Source organism: Nothobranchius furzeri, chromosome 4 (assembly GCF_043380555.1).
Source record: "Nothobranchius furzeri strain GRZ-AD chromosome 4, NfurGRZ-RIMD1, whole genome shotgun sequence".
Classification (NCBI taxonomy): domain Eukaryota; kingdom Metazoa; phylum Chordata; class Actinopteri; order Cyprinodontiformes; family Nothobranchiidae; genus Nothobranchius; species Nothobranchius furzeri.
The window spans coordinates 20,867,850-20,880,390 of NC_091744.1; the positions used below are offsets into that span (position 1 = coordinate 20,867,850).

Consider the following 12,541-nt stretch of genomic DNA (forward strand, 5'->3'; position numbering starts at 1 on the left):
GTTCGGACTGGCGTAGGATGCTTTGTCATGCAGCTGGTTACCGGCATGCCGAATACCGGAGTAGCTAGGATGGGTGGATGGTTGAGGTGCAGGGGTATACTGTGCATAAACCCAATCGGCACCTTGCACCCTTCGTGGACTGGGGGAGTGGTCTAAATAGAGGTGCCGCTCAGCTGGTCGACTTCTCACTGATTGAGAAGGCCGTGAAGATAAGGGTGGTGGTCCAACCTGGGGTCCGAGGGTGGACTGCCCTCGGCCCCTAGGTGGTCCTGAATGCCCTATAGTGCGTGTAGGGAACGGGGCCGAAGGTTGGGACAGATAAGCTTCATCTCTCCCCTGCGGCGTGCGTCCGTCCAGAGTGTCCCACACCACATACTGTTGATTACTGTAAGGGGATGTATCAGGAGGCAGGCTACCAGGTACCTTGGAAAGAGGTGGCCTACCTTTACGGCGGGACGGCTGTCCCTCGCTTCCTCTGGTGGAGGAAACCAATTGCTCCTTGCCGATCGTCCTAGGCGGACCCCAGTCGGCTCTGCCGGTTTGCTTTTGTACCAGCGTGGGGAAGGACTCTGGCTAAACCTCAGAGTCATGGTGTTCCCCCCCCTCCCACTGTGTGTTCTCATCAGTAGGGGGGGGGGGGGGGGGGGGAGTCTCCTCCCCATCTTCCCCAGAATCGGTGCTGGCGTCGTCGTCGTCCTCCTCGTCATCCTTCAGCCTTCCATTTCGCTGTTTTTCAGCTAGCATACTCTGGAGTTCCATGATCTTCTGATCACGTTGAATTTCTCTCTGATGGAGGAGAAGAACTAACTTCGCCAATAGAACCTGTATTGGTACGTTACCATCCGGGTTCTCTATTTGGTACATTACAGCGTAAAGCTCCTCACTACGCTGTGATTCAGTAACCGCGACCAGTTTGGACAACATTTGTCCAGAAAGTAGGCCAGGTTCATATTCGTGGGCCGCAGCACCACCTGGTTGCTGGGAGTTGATCAGGTCACTACTCTGATCCTCCATTTTAAACAACCGAACCAAAAATAGCCTAGCAGAGCTTCTGCAGATAGCTCAAAGCTGCACCTTTTGGCAGCAACTGCTAGCTTTGTAGCAGAAAACACTAAATTAACCTCTTGGTGCAAACAGGTTTTAGCGTTTTAAGATTGCACGGAATGCCGTGACTAACGCCTAAAATACTATTCCCTTCAGTATTTTAGCAAAAGCTGCGTTGCCGTAGCAACGTCTTACAACACTTGCAGTGTTAAAGTGCTATTTATTCCTTCAAAATATTAGCAAACGGTGTTATCAGTCTTTGAGTGAAGGTTTCAGTTAGTTATAATAGCCACTGTGAGTTAAAGTCGCTAAATTAGCAGTTAATTTTAGCCTAAAAGGGTTAGCCAGAATTACTTACACACTGCACCTTTAAGGAAGCACTGAATTACTGGTGAGAGTTTGATGCAGCTTCTGATTTCAAACAAAATGTCTCCCTATCTTGACCGGCCGGCCAGGAGAGGGAGCAAAAACACTGCTCAGTGAAATCAGCACCAATCTGTTGCAAACAGCTTGTTCAAGGCTGACAAACTAATTATTTTAATCCAAGCTCTATGGAAACCAAAAGATTTGCTTGTTTGTGTCAGATAAAAATCTACATGTGTATCCTAGCCTCACATGGGGCACCATATAATGTTGGGATTTATTAGATAAATGAATAATTTGTAAGCTTTTACTTACTTTTGGATTCTTCAATAAATTCTGTAAATATGGAAATATTTACCGATTTATTAATTAATTAAGATATTCTTAGATATCTTCGGGGCACCATCCCCTTTTAACCGGGGGAAAATTGAATCCAAACTCTTATCAGTCTCGACTAAAGTTCTGGAATCCGTTTTAGGAGCAGAGATTTTCAGTCAACACAAAGAAGTCACCTTAGACAGAACTTAATTGAATTTAACACATTTATTAGCCAACTTATTTTATCAAATGAACAACAAATAAGGAATAATAATAATATGATGTAATGATCTGATATAGTAACCGAAGATGTGTGTGTGTATAGGTGTGTGTGTAAAAGGGTGTCACGAACTCCTCCAGCTGACTGCATTCCATTCATTCCTGCCACCAACGTGGCGACTGACGTCATCACGCCGGCACTACTTAAGGAAGTGCCGGCGTTTCATTCATTGCTCAGTCATCGTTTCTCACCAGACTTTGTATCGAGTCTCCAGGCTTACAAGCCCTCAAAACACTCAAACTACACCTACAGGAGATAACCACGCCGGCTATCTCCGTCTCTCCGCGTCTGGGCAACAGAACTCTCAGTCACGCTTCAGATCTGCCAACGAACCTGACAGGATGACTGAGCCACTAGTTGACCCAGCGGAGTTCGCGCGTTTGCGTGCCGAAGTGGCTCAACAGCGCGCAATCTTGGATCAGCAGACGGCAGACATGAACCAGCTCCGTGCCATAGCTGATCGCCAAGCCACAAAGATTGAGTCACTCACCGAGCTAGTACTCCAGCTGACCACCGCTCTGCAACGTCAGACCGCAGCTGTTCCTGACAGGATGGAACCACGCCTCAGCCTTCCAGAGAAGTGGGACGGAACCAGGGGATCCCCGGAGGGCATGTTGGCGACCCTGGCCATGACTTTCGAGTGCCAGCCGGCACGCTACCCCACATCCTGCTCTCGTGTCGCTCTGCTGACCTCACTGCTGACAGGTCGAGCCGGTGAATGGGCGGCGGCTCTTTACAATCAAAAATCTCCTGCCTGCAATGACTATGAGACTTTTGTAAAGGAGATGAAAAAGACTTTTGTGCACCCCAGCAGCGAGGTCTCGGACGAGACGCGGCTGCTTCAGCTTCGCCAGGGCTCCCAGACGGCGGCTCAGTACACCTCTCGCTTCCGGACGACAGCAGCTCGGTTGAGGTGGGATGACGCCGCCCTAAAGGCCGTTTACCTGGAGGGACTGTCACCGAGAATCCGGGAGGGCATGATCGGGCACGAGGTCCCAACCTCCCTGGACCTGGCAGTGGATCTGGCTCTCCAACTGGACCGCTGCATCCTGAACCGGCCGAGCACCATGTCAGCCCCCGTACACACCAGGACGTCACCCCGCCGGCCGGCTCACCAACCGACGGAGGAGCCGATGCAGCTGGGACATCTTCCCCCTGAGGAACGGGCACAGCGCTACCAGGAGGGAAGATGCGCTTACTGTGGGGATTTGGGTCACCACCGTGGCACGTGCCCAAAACGACCGGGAAAAGGTCCCTCCGGGTCGGAGTAGGAGCTGTCCCGCCCGGAGTCTCCACTTTTCCGGCTCCACACCGAACCACTCTCCCGGTCTCCCTCCACCTGGACCAAGGCCCGACCAGACTGGAGGCACTTTTAGACACTGGGGCTGCGGAGTGTTTTATCGACCACGGACTGGTTACTCGGCTCAAGATACCCCTCACCGCCCTCGACCGACCCATTCCCGTGACCTCTGTGGACGGCCGGCCCATCATGCCGTACCCTCTCACCCACCGAACTCAGGGTCTCCACATGACTATTGACCAACACCGGGAGACCCTCCACTTCCTGGTCATCCAGGCTCCGGCTACGCCTCTCATCCTAGGTCATTCCTGGTTCTGCCGCCATGAGCCTCACATCTCCTGGTCCACCAGTAAAGTCCTGGCCTGGGGCACGGGTTGCCATAACCACCGGGACTCCCCTGCACCTCGGGCAGCAGCAGCTCCTCCCAAAGACGTAGACCTGACGCTCGTCCCTCCTCAATACCACGACCTCGCTCAGGTCTTCGCTAAAGAACCCACTACCAGGTTACCTCCTCACCGACCCTACGACCTGGAGATCAGGCTCCAGCCCGGCACCACCCCCCCTCGGGGTCGCCTGTTCTCCCTCTCTCCGGCGGAAACCGGGGCTATGGACAATTACATAACTGATGCCCTGCAGAAGGGATTCATCCGTCCCTCAACGTCCCCCGGGGCCGCGGGGTTTTTCTTTGTTAAAAAGAAGGAGGGGGATCTCCGGCCCTGCATAGACTATCGAGGGTTAAATAAAATAACGATCCGGGACCGCCACCCTCTCCCTCTCATGGGCACCGCTCTGGACGCCATCACACAAGCCGCAGTGTTTACTAAACTGGATCTGCGCAGCGCCTATAACCTCATCCGTATTAAGGAAGGTGAGGAGTGGAAGACCGCTTTTATCACGCCCACTGGCCACTATGAATATTTGGTGATGCCTTTTGGACTCTGCAACTGCCCCGCCGTCTTCCAGCGGTTCATTACAGATGTGCTGAGAGACATGTTGGGTCGCTGGGTCTTTGTGTATCTAGATGACATCCTCATCTACTCCCGCACGGCCGAAGAGCACATCCGTCATGTTCGAGCTGTTCTGTCCCGCCTCCTGGATCATGGACTATACTGCAAACTGGAGAAGTGTGCGTTTCACCAGGAGTCCACCTCCTTCCTGGGTTTTACCATCTCCTCCCAGGGCCTGAAGATGGACCCCCAGAAGGTTCAGGCCGTAGCTCAGTGGCCTCTACCCACGACCCTGAAGCAGCTGCAAAGCTTCCTGGGTTTCTCGAACTTTTACCGGAGGTTTATACGCAACTTCAGTTCCCTCGCAGCACCTCTGACCTCACTCACCAAAACCACCAATCAGCCTCGCCCTTTTCGCCTTAGTCCAGAGGCTGTCAGTGCTTTCCATGAGCTGGTCGGACGTTTCACTAAGGAACCCATCCTCCTCCACCCGGACCAGACCCGGCCCTTCGTCGTGGAGGTGGACGCCTCGGATGTGGGAGCGGGGGCCGTTCTCTCGCAACGGGGTCCAGACTCTAAGCTCCACCCATGTGCCTACTTCTCCCGGAAGTTCTCCCCCACACAGCAGAACTACGGGGTTGGCGACAGAGAGCTGCTGGCAATAAAGTGGGCGCTGGAGGAATGGAGGCAGTGGCTCCTGGGGACCACCGATCCCTTTCTGATCTGGACCGACCACCAGAATCTCATTCATCTACAGACTGCCCGCCAGCTCAACCCTCGCCAGGCTCGGTGGGCCCTCTTTTTCGAGCCGTACCACTTCCATATCGCCTACCGGCCCGGCTCCAAGAACCTCAAGGCGGACGCTCTCTCTCGGCGTTTCGCACCAGATGCCGGCCCCCCGGAGCCTCGGACCATTCTACCGGCTCAACGCTTCCTGGCCTCCCTCCAATGGCCGTTGGAGCAGTCCATACAGGCGGCACTTCCTGGCGATCCAGCGCCGCTGGAGACCCCACCGAACCGCCTCTACGTTCCCGCCTCCTGCCGGCAAGAGGCGCTCACGTGGGGGCACTGTTCACGGCTCGCGGGACATCAAGGGCAAGCCCGTACCCTCCAGTTCCTCCGTCGGGCTCTCTGGTGGCCGTCCATGAGGAGGGACGTCCGCGAGTTCACAGCTGCATGTGATGTGTGTGCTCGATCCAAGTCCTCCAACCGACCCGGCGCTGGAGAGTTGCAGCCTCTCCCTGTGCCCAAGCGGCCGTGGTCACACATCGGGCTGGACTTTGTCACGGGACTGCCGGCGGTCGACCACCTGGACACTATATTGACTATCACGGACCGTTTCTCCAAGGCCGTGCACTTAGTGGCCCTGGCCGGCCTCCCCACGGCCAAGAGGACGGCCGAACTGCTCCTGGAACAGGTGGTGCGGCTCCATGGTTTCCCTCAGGACGTGGTTTCCGACCGAGGACCCCAGTTCGTCTCACGCTTCTGGAAAGCGTTCTGTCGCCTGGTCGGTGCTTCCACCAGTCTGTCCTCTGGATACCATCCGCAGACGAACGGTCAAACAGAGAGAGCTAACCAGCAGCTTGGACGCTACCTGCGCTGCTTCGCTTCGTCCCAGCCGACCACCTGGCCCCGCTTTCTCCTGTGGGCGGAGCTGTCACACAACCTCCAGACCTCCTCGGCCACGAGTCTGTCTCCCTTCGAGACCTGTTACGGTTATCAGCCACCTCTGTTTGATCATCAGGTGCCCGAGGTGGAGGTCCCTGCTGCCCAGACGCTGGTCCGCCGCTGTCGGCTCGCCTGGATCCGGGCCCGTGCGGCCATCACCCGGGCCAACACGGAGTATGCCCGTCAGCATCGCCGCCGCCACCGGCCTGGCCCCGTCTTCCGGTCTGGCGACCAGGTGTGGCTCTCCTCCGCTAACCTGAGGATGCCGGCTGGCTCCCGGAAGCTCACTCCTCGCTTCCTGGGTCCGTTCCCCGTCCTTAAGGTCATCAATCCTGTCACCTGCCGTCTGCGCCTCCCGGCTACTCTCCGGATCCACCCGGTCTTTCACGTCTCCCAGCTTAAGCCGGTGATCTCCTCTCCTCTCCACCCTCCACCGGTCCGGGTGCCTCCGCCCCGCGGTGTTGAGGCGGATCGCACCTACACGGTCCGCAGGATTCTGGACGCTCGCCGCCGGGGACGAGGTTGGCAGTACCTCGTGGATTGGGAGGGGTACGGGCCTGAGGAACGCTCTTGGGAGCCCACGAGCTCGTTTGTCGACCCTACCCTGCTGACTGACTTCTGGGCCCGCCGTCCTGGGACTTCGGGAGCCGTCCCTCGAGGGGGGGGTCCTGTCACGAACTCCTCCAGCTGACTGCATTCCATTCATTCCTGCCACCAACGTGGCGACTGACGTCATCACGCCGGCACTACTTAAGGAAGTGCCGGCGTTTCATTCATTGCTCAGTCATCGTTTCTCACCAGACTTTGTATCGAGTCTCCAGGCTTACCAGCCCTCAAAACACTCAAACTACACCTACAGGAGATAACCACACCGGCTATCTCCGTCTCTCCGCGTCTGGGCAACAGAACTCTCAGTCACGCTTCAGATCTGCCAACGAACCTGACAAAGGGATCCTTTGTTCTGCTGAGAGTGTGTGTGTGTGTGTGTGTGTGTGTGTGTGTGTGTGTGTGTGTGTGTGTGTGTGTGTGTGTGTGTGTGAGAGGGGGACTTTCCCCTCCCTCTCGCATTCCACAGTGAGAACCTGGATGTGTAAAGTTTCTTCAACTTTCCCAAACAGTTAGTGACTTACAAATACTAACTTCCTTCACAAAACTCAGAAAAACAATATCAAGAGACACACAAAAGGAAAGGTCACTCCCAGGCATTATCTAATGATCTGTGTGAAGCTGTGGCCACAGCTTTTAACACATAGATATTAATAAAAGAAACGACCTTACTTCACGGTAATCCGGGTGGCGTTTTTGGTCCGGAGATAGAGAAAAAGCCGTTGGTATTTTGAAACGGTCACGCGCTACGACCGCTTATTTTGGTCTAGAAGAAACGGAAGAAGAAATAAGTTAAAACAATAAAATTAAAACATGCAGGAGCAAACAGCTGTTCCAAAGCAAAGGCGTCCTCTCGTCATCCGGGCTCTAGTCGTTTGATGGCTTTTCTGCTGTTTTCCCACGGAGCGGTGTCATCCACTTCAAGCCGTTCAGCCTGTGCACATGCGGTCCAGAGCTTTAGCGGAATATTGCGTCTTCACGGCCAGTAGAACTCTGGACAAAGACGAGAAGTTTCACTTTTGTCTCCCTTTTATAGACTCTGGCGGTTCGCGGGCTGACTGTTGTGGGTTCTGCGCATGTACAGAACCCGTGCTCCGCCTTGGCGGTGACGTCATCACATTGCTTCTGGGAACAAAACATCATGGGAAATGAAGTGTCTTGGCACTGGAACTTATCTGCTTTTTCAGAACAATTTAGCACAGTCTTTTGGAGAAAATTACTGCAGCAATTTCTCACGAGGGCAGACCCTCAACACAAATAACAGTGATTCACAATACTAGCATCAGCAGCTACCTTGTCTTACGTGCTGGAGTGACGTTTGTGAAACACAGTTCTTCACTGTCTGGAGGAGAGGATTTGGATTTTCTGTAATGATCTTTGACAAAAGTCCATAACAAAATAAAAACTGAACCCAGTAAATGTTTATATAGATGGTAAAGTGTAGTTATTTTGCATTTCTACAATTTTAATGCCGAGACAATACCTTTAACCCTTCACCACTGAAATCAGTTTGTTCATTCCAACCCTCCTAAATACTCCTCCAATCATCCAACTGGAATCCTTAAGGGTCCCGTAACGTCCGTCCTGTCAGAATAGGCCTTGGGAGCCCAGGTGTTACTAGAACTAACAGTGTCTCCTCACCAGCGTGAGCCTCCAAACTGTGAAGGTTAGTCTCCAAACATGAACTATAAATTCATGCTTTTATCTCCTCTTGTAACACTTTAACAGGTTTTAAAAGGCTTGTATCATGATATGTTACACCTCCCAGCAGGTACGTGCAGAGGGGGGGGGGGGGGGGGGGGTGCTTGAGACCCTGCCCCTTTTGTCCTATGTGCCCAAAGTGCCCTTTTTGAGGTTTAATGATTTTTTTATATTTATTTAAATTTTTTAATTTAAATTTTTTTTTAAGAATTTTCTGTTTGTGCCCCCTCAACAATAACAAAAATAATAATTAATCAAATTTCTGTTTAATAAAGTTATATAGCTGGCGTGAGTCACGTGACCATACCGTTGTTGGTACAAGATCTGCTCGGGTGCAAGATCGGCTCGGGGTCCGTCGACTGCCGGTGACGTCAAAGTAGTTGATTGGCTGAACATGAACCTTACAGAACTGCGTAATCATTTTACGTTGTTATCACGTTACGTTGGTCCAGGCAAATTTTTCTGTTGGAAAGATGGACAGCTTTTACAAAGAAATCCATCATTACCTCTTTGAAAATACACTTTTAGCATAGAGCTGCATGTATATTAGAGCTGAACGATTAACTGCATGTGCAATTAAATTGCGATGTGACAAAAGATTTTCTAATCGCAAAGGCTGCAATTTGGCAGCGAGTGGTTAGCGCAATGCTAATATACGTGGAAAAACCCATAGGAATGCTAATGCTAATATCACCAATTACATTCTTACAAATTATGAATTAGAAACGTGCCAAATGATTACATTTGGAGTCTAATAGAAAGTAAAACTACCATCAATCATATAAGTACAGACAGGTATTTTAGTAAAGCCAGAAAACTTTTAACTCCAGAGTTTTGGCTAGCAGCTATGAGCGTACCTGAACTACGCATAGAAAAGACGTCAAAAACTAAACACAAAATACTTCAATAAACGGGACACACTTCTTTCCTGCAAATGCAATTTCACAGGTTTTGCTAATACCTATGATCCTTCAAGGGATGTGCTCAAAGAGGAGTTCAACATTATGAATACAACATAGTGTTTTATTTTACAAATACCATTATAAACACAAACTTACGTCGTAAGAAACATTATTTTAATAACGAAACTGCTAAATTCTTTCCAACAGTATAGATGTGTAGTGTATTTTGTCCGAGTGGTCTGCCGTACTTTGACGTCATCGGCAGTCGAAGGACCCCGAGCCGATCTTGCACCCGAGCAGATCCTGTACTGACACCGTCTCTTCCTCACGCCAGAGCGCACAGCCGGTTACAACAAGCTGCGAGTACCCACATTTTCTTCATGGCCGAGCGAGAGGTGCAGAGCTTTTAGGACATACATATTGATTGGGAGAAACGGACTAACCGGTAAGTAGGATGCACACTACAATACACAGTTATTAGATTATTTTGTACATTATTAAGTTGTTTTGTGGCACTAGGTGTGTGTGATATATTACTAGCTGGGTGTGTCTGTGGCTGGGTACCGATTCTGAACCTCAGTAGCTTTAGGATTAACCTAAAACGTTCTGTACATAAGTACTTGTACGAAAATATTTTTCCAATCTTAAATATTGGGAATTTTCCAATAAAATGTCGTTGTTGTTAACTAGGTACCGCAAAGTTGCATTCCTATTGCTGCTGCGTGTCACTTGACTGGGGTCTCACACAGCCCTGCTTCTTGTTTACAGAATCACTTCCTGGTTCGCAGTCTGATAAAACTTGAACAAATTTAAAATTTAGCTACCTTTTGTGAAAGGAAATAAGAAAAATACTAAAGGTAACATCCGCCACAAGTTTTGTGTTACAAAATATTCAGTCCTTGTCTGTAAACTCTGTCCAGCGTTTTAGGGAACATAGTTTTGTTTTAGATTTTAAGGTTTCTCAGCCCTTCTGGTGGGTTTTTTAGTTCACTAATACTATGCATATTCTCAACATTTTGGAGTTTATATTTGCTCTCTTTTTGAATGTATTGTTTTAAAAAGCATTATGTTTTAAAGATGTACATTTAAAAAACTACTGTTTTCACAGCAAAATTATTTTATCTGTACAGTTCTCTGTTTTGCACAAAGTAGATAGTAAAACTGAATGAAAGCATAAACATTGTTTTATTCTTTATTTTTATTATAATTACTAAAGCACTATGATTAAAATAGTATGGAAATATTCTGGATCAGCATCATGAAACAAATTTGGGCCAAATTATATACAGTTAGTTTTCTGGAAAAGGAATGAAAAGTACCAGTATGTGTATGCATGAGTTTTATATGCATGAAAAAATATTTGTAAATTAATTATGATATATCTTTGTACAGACATGCCTCGTAAGGAGAGGAGGCAGAAGCAGCAACAGAAAGAGCTACATGAGGCAGCTAAAAGCAGTGGGTCCCTCACCAGCTGGATAAAAAAAAGAGTACAGGTAAGTTGCATCACAGCAACAAGTGTAGAGACAATAATATACACAACTGCAATGTTTTGATGCCAGAAAAAGTTTTTTTGTTAGCTACTTGATCATGGATTAGGTGCAAGATCTGATAAATGTGAATAACTACATAATTCATTCATACAATAGCTAATTTTGCCTTGTTCTCAGATGGACAGCAGGTGGAGAGTGACAGATCACTTGAGGAGATTGAAGACACACACACACACACACACACACACACACACACACACACACACACACACACACACACACACAACTCTTTCTGTTTATATTTCTGTCACATTCTTATCTCTGACATAAACTCCTCTATTATCCACCAATGTTTAGATTTCCATTTATTTACCACAGGTGTTGTCTCAGATATTTCTGTCTTACAGTTCTAAAGTTTTCACCAATTTTTGCCATTTTTTATTATCTTACAATAATTTTGTAATTGACTAACATTTCTCCTCTGTTCGTTTTACTACCTACAGTCTGAGATCAACACAGCCTTGCCCTCCAGCATCATCAGCAGCAGCAAGAGGAGCAACCCTGCAACAGCTACATTGTACCTAGGGCTGGGCGATATGGCAAAAATAGAATATCACGATTTTTCCAATATTTTATCACGATTTCGATTTTATCACGATTTTTTATCCATGAATAGCATAACTTCAATTGCGTATTAAAGAAGAGAAACATTGAATAAATAAACATTTATTCATATTAGGGATAATCAACACAGTGCTAACACACTTATATTTTAAACTCACACCAGAGATGATAAAAGCCCTGAGAGAAACAATTACAAAAATCAGTTTCTCGTTTTTCAAGTAACTTAACATAAATTAAAATCGTAAACGTATTTTAAGTGCAAACATGTCAATTGCAAACGTATTGTGCAAACATTAACTTGTTCAAAATACTATGTAGCTCCCAGTTGCTCATGTAGTGGATAGTTAAGCTCAAATACGGCTCTGATGTGCGGCTGGACCAGAGATCGCTTGTGGTAGCAAATAACTACGAATTCTGAATATTTTCTGCAACTCTCACTTTGCTTTCAGCGTACATGCGTGGAATGGCGGTGTTCAAAAATACTTGCGGCTGGAAAACTCGTAGCGCGGATCAAATGTTTTTATCATTTTCTTAAATCCCAATCCTACTGTTCGCATGGGACACAAATCTTTAACCAAGTGGTACGTCACTGCATCTGTCACGCTGTTCCATCTTCTGCTGTCTCTGTCGTAAGGAGTGAGTTTTGTGAGTGTTTCTGTTAGCGTTTGCTGCCTGGAAGAAGCACTAGCTGGTGCCGCTGCAGCCACAGGCTTTTTAGCTTTAGCTGTCAGCTGGCTCTCATTGTATTGTTTGGGATGCCTTCTTTTCAAGTGATTAAACAAGTTTGTGGTGTTGCCATCACTTGCCTTGACGCACTCCTTGCAAACTTTGCAAATGACGTTTCGCTGCTCTTTGTCATCTGGTGAAAAACCAAACCAGTTCCATATAATGGAACGAAAACTTCGTTGTCGCTCTCAGCCGCGGCCGAAGCCATGTTTGTTCACACACAGGTGAAAACAAGTGGGGCACTAATATATTACTATGACTCACTCTGATTGGTTAAGGGTCAAACAAAGGCGTGTCCTTCGCCTGAGGTAAGTTCCCTTTTCATTCAGAGGCAGAAATTCAACAGCAGAGCTGTGAATCGTGATATAAAGGTCTCTCAAAAATGACAGACCGTCAGATGTGTAGATCGTAAAACAGTCTAAAATCGTCATATCGCCCAGCCCTAATTGTACCACATCATCAGGTAAAATAGGACAGCAATAGATCAGGAGGTGGAGCAGGTTGTCCAGTAATCAGAAGGTTGCAGGTTTGAGCCTGACTTTAATCAGAGATTGATGCTGTTGTGTCCT

At 48.6% G+C, this 12,541-nt stretch overlaps 1 long non-coding RNA gene across 1 annotated transcript; it reads left to right on the top strand.

Moving 5' to 3' along the window:
* Positions 1-8,689: 8,689 nt before the first annotated feature.
* LOC129160810 (uncharacterized) lies at positions 8,690-11,589 on the top strand. Its single transcript, XR_008561294.2, has 2 exons — positions 8,690-9,574; positions 10,522-11,589. It is a non-coding gene; the product is annotated as an uncharacterized lncRNA (long non-coding RNA).
* Positions 11,590-12,541: the final 952 nt, after the last annotated feature.